Below are 8086 nucleotides of genomic sequence, written 5' to 3' on the forward strand. Positions count from 1 at the left end.
TGACGGATGATTGTAGGGTTTAATTACTGCCACATTCACATATACAGGACTGTACATGATGTCGCTTGTATTATTTGTATAAGAGATGTCACAATATTTGTATTTGTAAAAATAATGTGTGTCGAGCGCTAATGAATTCCCAAAGGAAGAACTAGCGCTTTTGAGAAACAAAAGGACCAGATTATTATTATTATTATTACCATACTTACAAGGCATATATAGGTCTTGTAAATGGTACTGTAACACTCCTCTGTATATTTTGGCTCTGTGTCTTGTTATAGTACATTGTCATCAGTGTAGAAAATAGGATCTTCAGAAACATGGGGCCAATGTATTGTATCAATGACAAATGCATTTATGAAGCTTGGGTGTTGGTGGTAGGTGGGGGCACTCACCATCCACTCACTCGATGTAGTGCTGCTTTGGGTGTCTGCCCATTCCTTTCTTCCTTTCTTCCTCTTTTTTTAATTCCTTCATTCTTTCCACTTCCTTCTGCCTGTGGGTGACTCTCCTGTACACTGAGTGATAAGCCAAATGGTTTCCTGTACACCAGGATACCATTTACTATATACTGGGTGGTAACCATATAACCAAATTATGGCATCTGGTGGTTTAGTGGGTAATTAAGGCGCTCCAGTCGGATTGAGCCTGTGTAGGTTTATATCCAAGGGGTGGTTGAGGTTTATTGCTCATGTAATGCCACTTACGGAAGAGTGAGGCTGGCCATTCTCATCTTAAATGTCAGGACCAACTTGCCTAACCTCGGGTTCCTATGCTTTCCATAGGGCAGCATAAGATTGGATGATGGATGGATGGATGGATCTTTGTCATTGCTATGATGAGTCATGGACAATGAAATGAAATTAAATGAAAAGGTAGCACCAGGTAACAAAGACCATATGGCATAAAGTCGCATCACAGAGCGAAAAAAAGGTAAAGGAGGGAAATAAGGGAAAAATGGAAGATAAAATTAAATATCATACAAAGTCCCTAAATAAGTTAAAAAGGACATTAAACGGGTAATAGAAAAATACTGAGACTCACTTAAAACATCGCTTAAATCTGGAGGTCAGCAAAGTGAGGATAAAAACGGGAATAGTCGAAGGCGAACTCCTGTATGTCGAGGGCAGGCAATGAGAATGTGGTGTACTGACAGGGGAACATTGCAAGCAGGGCAGAAAGGCGGCGAATTGCCAGACATCAAATACCCATGAGTAAGATGAGTATGGCCAATCCGTAAGCAAGCGAGGGCAGTCTCCCAACGGCGGTTACGATGACAAGGATTGGACCACGGAGAAACAGAAGATTACCGGTAACAGTCTGGAGTTTATTACCAGTCAACAAGGACCAGCAAGACTGCCACCGCTGTCGGAAGAACACTCGGAGGACAGGAAAAAAAATCAGAAACTGGAACAGATCAAAAGGGCACACAAGGGGACTGGAGGGCTTCGCAAGCCAAGGCATCCACAGTTTTGTTACCAGGAATGCAGACATGACCTGGTACCCAGCAGAAAGACACTGATTTTTTCTTGACAGACAGACGAAACAGCCACTCTTGAATCTCTAAGATGAGAGGATGGAAGCGCGAAGTTGATTGCAACAGAAGGAGTGCACTAAGGGAGTCAGAGAATAGAACAAAGGACAATGAAGGATGGCTGTAACATTTACGGGCCACAAGTAATAAAGGATGAAGTTCAACCGTCATAACTGAAGCTACTGAAAGAAGGCTATACTGATATGAATGATCAGGGAACTGAACTGCAAATCCGTACCGTGTGCCATTTTTTATCCATCTGTATAGAGATGGACTGCAGAAGCATGTTTGACAGGATGTGCGTGAAAGGAAGATCTATGAACTATGGAAGAGGTAGACGACTTTGAGGAAGGCAGTATGTAAGAACAAACAGAAGGATGTGACAGCAGCCAAGGTGGAAACCGCCCAGGGCAAAATAAGAGAACATTGTCTATGGAAACTGGGAAGGACGAGAGGAAGAACTGAACATGGAGTATGAAAGGGGGTCGACAACGGGAATGGGTTAAATAATAGTCTGCAACAAAGGAATGTATTTAGAGCACCGAAGAAGACTGAAACTGATATTGTCTCAAGAAATGGCGAAGAGAAAGTAATGCACAACGTCTATAAAGCGAAGGATAACCTGACTCTGCATAAAGACTCTCTACTGGAGAGGAGCGGAAAGCACCAAGCGCTAAACGAAGACCAAAATGGTGTACCGAATCAAGTTTCGTAACGTATGAACGGGAGCAGAAGAGTAAACTTGGCACCCATAGTCTAATTTTGATAAACTAAGGGCTCAATGAAGGTTAAGTAGGCATGTATGGTCAGCACCCCAAGACACGTGGGATAAAATTTGCAGCAGACGTAGACATTGTAAAGTCGACAGTTTCAAAGACAAAATATGAGTGTCCCATGTCAACTTAGAATCAAAGATCAGGCCCAAGCATCTAGTAGACGCCCTATACTGGAGAGGATGATGATAAAGATAGAGAGGTGGGTGAAGTGCCTGACGACTTCGAGTAAAGGTCATTGCACACGACTTAGAAGTGGAGAACTGAAAACCATGAGCAGTAGCCCAAGAAGAAGCATTCGTAATAGCAGACTGAAGAAGACTGTAACACTACAGAACTAGAGCCTGCAGCATAGACACCGAAGTCATTAACATATAAAGAAGAATGTACACCTACTGGGAGAGATGCAACAATATCATTAATTGCAATAAGGAAAAGTGTTGTGCTAAGAACCCTGCCCTGAGGAACTCCTTCGTATTGTGGGTAGGAATCAGACAAACTATTGCAGACGCGGACAGAATGTGACCTATTTGTCAAATAATTTTGAATAAAAACTCCCATATTGCCAACAGTACCAAGTAATTGGACTGTACGGAGAATATTATACCATACTTCCACGCTGTATCATATGCCTTCTCAAAATCAAAAAATACAGCAAGGACTGATTCACCTTTGGAAAACGCAGCCCTAACATACGTTTCTAACTTAATCAATGGGTCCAAAGTACTTGGCATCTTTCGGAAGCCGAACTGAGCTGGAGATAAAAGGCGGTTAGATTCTAACAACCACATTACCCTAGCATTAACTATATGTTCCAGGACTTTGCAAAGACAGCTTGTCAGAGCTATTGGACGATAATCTTGAGGAAGATGGCCATCTTTAAAAGGCTTGAGGAAAGGAATAATAAGCGCAATGTGCCAACTTGGGGGAAATTCGCCTGTGGTCCAAACATGATTATAAAGTGCTAGTAAAAACTGAAGCCCTGCCGATGAAAGGTGTTTAAGCATTCTGTAATGAACACCATTTAAACCCTCACATGTATCTCTGCAAGAACGAATGGCATCATGTAATTCTGCCGACGTAAAAGGAGCATTATAATGTTCTTCATCAGAGAGGTGGTAGTGGAGTGGATGATGTTCTGCTGTCGAACGAAGTTTATGAAAGTCACTCGTCAGATGAGAGCTTTACTAACCTCACTAAAATGTTCACCTAACGCATTGGCAACTAAGTAGGGATCTGCTATGTAAGTACCATGCAGGTGGAGGACCGGAGCAGGAAATGGTAGCCGTTTACCTGCTATCTTACAGATACAGGCTCAAACCACTGAGATGGGGGTGTTAGAATTAACTCGAGAAACATATAACTTCCATTTGGATTTCTTAGCCTCTTTAACTGTTCGACGAAAGGCAGCACTGGCACGTCGGAAAAGTATAAGGTGAAAAACTTTATCAGCGGTATGATGTTTGCGGTGATAGCTCTTCCTAGTAGCCCATTTGATACGGAGGGATCTTGAGCATTCCGGTGTCCACCAAGGAACACACTTAGACGAAAAGGAATGAGTGGTCTTAGGAATTCCCTGATGAGCAGCATTTAGTACCACATCAAGGAATTTAGTGAGCATATCTTGTACACAAGAAGAAGGAACAGAAAGAGGAGTCGTATTGGAAGTAAAAGCTGTCCAATTCGCTCGAGCAAAACACTAACGTGGTAGGTGTAGAGTAGGAGAATATGAAGTGAGTTGAAGATGTATTGGAAAATGATCACTAAACAGACAATCTTGAAGGACATACCAAGTGAAGTCAAGGGCAAGAGATGGAGAACACAAAGAAAGGTCAATGCAGGAAAAGGTATGCGTACGTACATCGAAGCGGGTGGGAACACCAGTATTGAGGACTTAAAGCTTATGATGGTAAATAAAAGATTCCATCAGTCGACCATGAGGATTGATAACAGAATCACCCCACAGGGAATTTCGACTATTAAAATCGCCGAGTAAAAGGTATGAAGGGAAACTGGAGAGCAGGATAGCTAATGCCGAAAAATCAAGTGCCACTGAGGGGGAGAAATAGGGAGAAACAATTGTTAATCAATGTCCAAGAAATATGCGGGCTGTGACGCAGGGGAGCTCTGTAGAAATTTGTAACAGTTCGAATGGAACCATATGGTGGATCAAAATGCAAACATCAGAAATGGAATGAGGAGAGCTAAAAAAGGAATAATTGGGGATAGGAGGTGGGGACTCCTGAAGGTGAGTCTCCTGTAAGCAAAGCACCATAGGTTGGTGACTGGAAAGCAAATAACGTAAGTCGTTACGTTATGAAGTAAAACTGCTTAAATTCCACTGTAAAATAGACATTGTAACATAAAACAGAGGATCAGAACAATGACAAAACTGATTGTGCTAAAAAACTATGTTTGTTGAAGAAGAGGTTACCTTTGAGTAAGGATAGTGGGTACTGAAGAGCCACTGGAGAACTGAGTGGTGGTAGGGCATGACTCGGGCAAGGAAGGACGGTGGTGAGGGAAGGGGGTTTCTTTCCCTGGAGGCAAAGGAAGGTCTAAAAGGGATTTGACAATAGGCTCACTTGAAGTTGAGGTGGGGGAAGAAGAGAAAGGTGGAGGTAACGGAGAGATTACGGATGAAGTAGAGGATGTAGAGGCTGCAGCCTCAGGGGGAAGAGGAGTGGAAGGAAGAGCGAGAGGAGGGGAGTGAACATCGGCAGAAACGGTAATTGTAGAAGTGGAAATGGGGATGGTTGCAGCAGTGATTGGAACAAACGATGGTGAAGAAGTATCCTGAAGAAACCGTGTAACTTTCTGGATAGTTTTGGAAGAACTGTCACCCGAAGATGCATGACGAAGTAAACGGAAGTCAGATCTGGAGGAGAGAGGAGGCATGCAGTGCTTTTGGGGAACAGGACGTGACCCACGATTGGCTTTACGTTTATTGACCGACTGAAGGGGAGTGGCAGGGTGGGAGGGGCGTGGCCGAGAACGGGAAGGATGCGACATGGGTAGAGGAAAGAGAGGTGGAAGTAAAGGAACCGAGACCTGAAAAGAAATTTGATGACGGAATAGGTGGACGAAGAAGGGCAAGAGGTGGTTGAGAGCGAAACGGACAAAGGTTGGGCTGCAGAAAGAGAACAAGAAGGCTGTAAAGAAAACGAGGGAGAGGACGAAGAAGTGACAAAGACATCTGAGGTTGCAACAGATGAATAGAGACGATAAGCTGTGGCAGTAGCACCTGTATAGCCTTGACGTCATGCTTCCCGGCAAGCTTCAGCCCGGCAGAGCCCAGTGGACAGTTGGATTCGGAGAACCTCACATTCAAATTTGTACGAAGGGCAATGACGATCAGTGGCGGTATGTTCACCTTTACAATTAGGACGGCAGTGATGATTCGAGGGGCATTCATCATCCTTATGATCTGAAGATGAACAAAGGTGGCACATAGGAGTGGATCTGCAAAATTTCAGGGGATGTCCAAACTTCCAACAAGCACAGCATTGACGAGGGACTGGGAGAGATTGTTCAACGTTTAGCCTGAGACCACCAAGCATAACAATGGTAGGTAAGGTACGGCTGTTGAAATGGATATTTGCAATATTTATAGAATAGTGGCGGCGATGCGTAGAAGGAAGCGAGTAACACTGTACGGTACTGTAACAGCTTTATGACCTGGAGTTCTAAAATCTCCTGGATAAGAGGAGAACACTCTGGCCACTGACGGTCACCAAGACCGATATAAGTGGGAACTAAGATTGTCCCTACACAAGAATTGAGGGGAACATTTTTTGTTACAATAATTGGTGTGCCGGCAGGACTAAGTAAACTGGTCATCGCAGTCGCCAGTTCTTCGGACTGAACTGTTACAATACGAGAGCCATCTGGACGAAAGGTAAATTGGACATCTTTGCCCACCTGCTTAAATAGGCAACAATGAAAAAGCAGGTCATTGCCTGCTTAAGGGGCAGTTGAGGGAATGTCAAAAAACTTGGTCCAGGTCTGGGGGCCGAACAAAGGTTGGAATTTGTTATGTTGTGTTTGCTTAGGAAATGGGAGCAGAGATGGACGAGGACGAGAGATACGCGTGGAAAAGGTAGAAGAGGTAAGAGAAAGATAAGGTTCTAGAGTAATGATAGAGGAGGAGCTAGTAGAGGAGGGCTGGGCAGAAATTGGAGGAGAAGAAGATGAAGGAGGTGAGGAGGAGGAGGAAAGAGGCAGAAAAGTAGAGGTAGTCGGTGGGACATCCGAAAGAAAAGCTGAGGTCGTTACCTGGGTCAGGTCAGCAGCAGAACCGGGGGAGGGGGAACTAATATTCAAATCCATAATGGTATATGAAACAAGAAAGGCTCATCATGACAACTGAAAAAGGAAGGATATTACGGTCAAAACCCCAAGTCCAGAGGCCCAGCCAGTGACCCAAGTGGGGGTCAAGCTCCAGTGTGCGCCCCTTACCCTACCCTGGAAGGGATAGCGACGCTGTGCCAGAGAACAAAGGTTCCTTACACAGGGAAGGGTTGCCGGCCAATGACCGAGAGTCCCGCCGCTGAGCCATGGCACCCCTGGAACCGACATATGCAGCCCAGCAGCGGTCCCACCTCCACAGAGGGTCCCTCTGCAGAGGTCCACACACTGAGTTGGCGCCAAACCACCATGACCCCCACCACTGGCCTAGATAATAGCCCAAGGGCACACCCAGTCCTTCCTGTTACAACTTATGCATGGTCAGTGATGAGAATTTTGATGAATGTGGAAAAGTCCTTGCCATTTAAAGCCAAATGATAGCATAGAGAGAGACAGGAGAAAATGAAAGAAGTGATAGAAAAAGAAAAGTGCCTTGCAAAATTAGTTGAGGCAACGACTGGGGCCCAAGGAGGGGGGAGAGGGGAGAGCAGAATGGACTTGAAGGCCATCTTGCAACCAGGCCTCCACGTCTGTGGAGGGAATGAAGGTACCCTGCTAGAACTCCCCACACATCAAGCCCCAGTCGATGCCCCTGAAGCCCCCCACGACGGCAGTGAGCAAGGGAACGGGGTGAGTCATGGACAAGCTGCTGTCTTCTGTGCTGGGTCCGTTGAAACAGGCTTCAGCATCATCTAGGTGAGTTAGAAAAAGTGTTTTTTGGACTTGCTAGCTTACAGTTCAAAGAAAGCAGAGGTTTGGAAGATATCAGAGGGACTCAGAATCTAGGGAGTGTCATCCTGATATTTTCATGTACCGTATACAGATTTGGTTGGCTGTTTGGATGTTGCAACTCCTCACCCTGGCCTAGGGAGGGAAAGGAGGTCTGAATGATGATGATGATGATGATACAGTATTGGTTTAGTTTCATCGGTCTTTAGGGGATGCCTTTTTGCCCTCAAATTTTTTTCTGTGCAGTTACAGTGACAGCCATAAAGGCATTTTCTTCAATATATCATACTCTGTATGAGTCTCATCAGACTGAGCAGCATGGAGAGCCACCACTACGTTACCAAGGTTGATGCATGCAAGCATGTTGGAGCCATTATTAATTATATGAACATTGCAACAGGCACAATACTAATACAAGTGAAAAGTTCCCATGTCTACAAATGCATCTATTACACTCATCCCTGCCTGATTGTGTGACAGGAGAAAGACTGAAATACCATACAGGTCTATGTCTTTATTGACAATTTTTACAGGTCATAAATTACATAACCATATTTACTAAATTTTCACTTTGTTCATATCTTTATATCTTTTTACATTTACAGTACTTGTTAATTTACATAAAATTTTAATTGAAATGAAA

The sequence above is a fragment of the Coenobita brevimanus genome, chromosome 66 (assembly GCF_032717465.1).
Source record: "Coenobita brevimanus isolate Jiangsu-jjx chromosome 66, ASM3271746v2, whole genome shotgun sequence".
Taxonomy (NCBI): domain Eukaryota; kingdom Metazoa; phylum Arthropoda; class Malacostraca; order Decapoda; family Coenobitidae; genus Coenobita; species Coenobita brevimanus.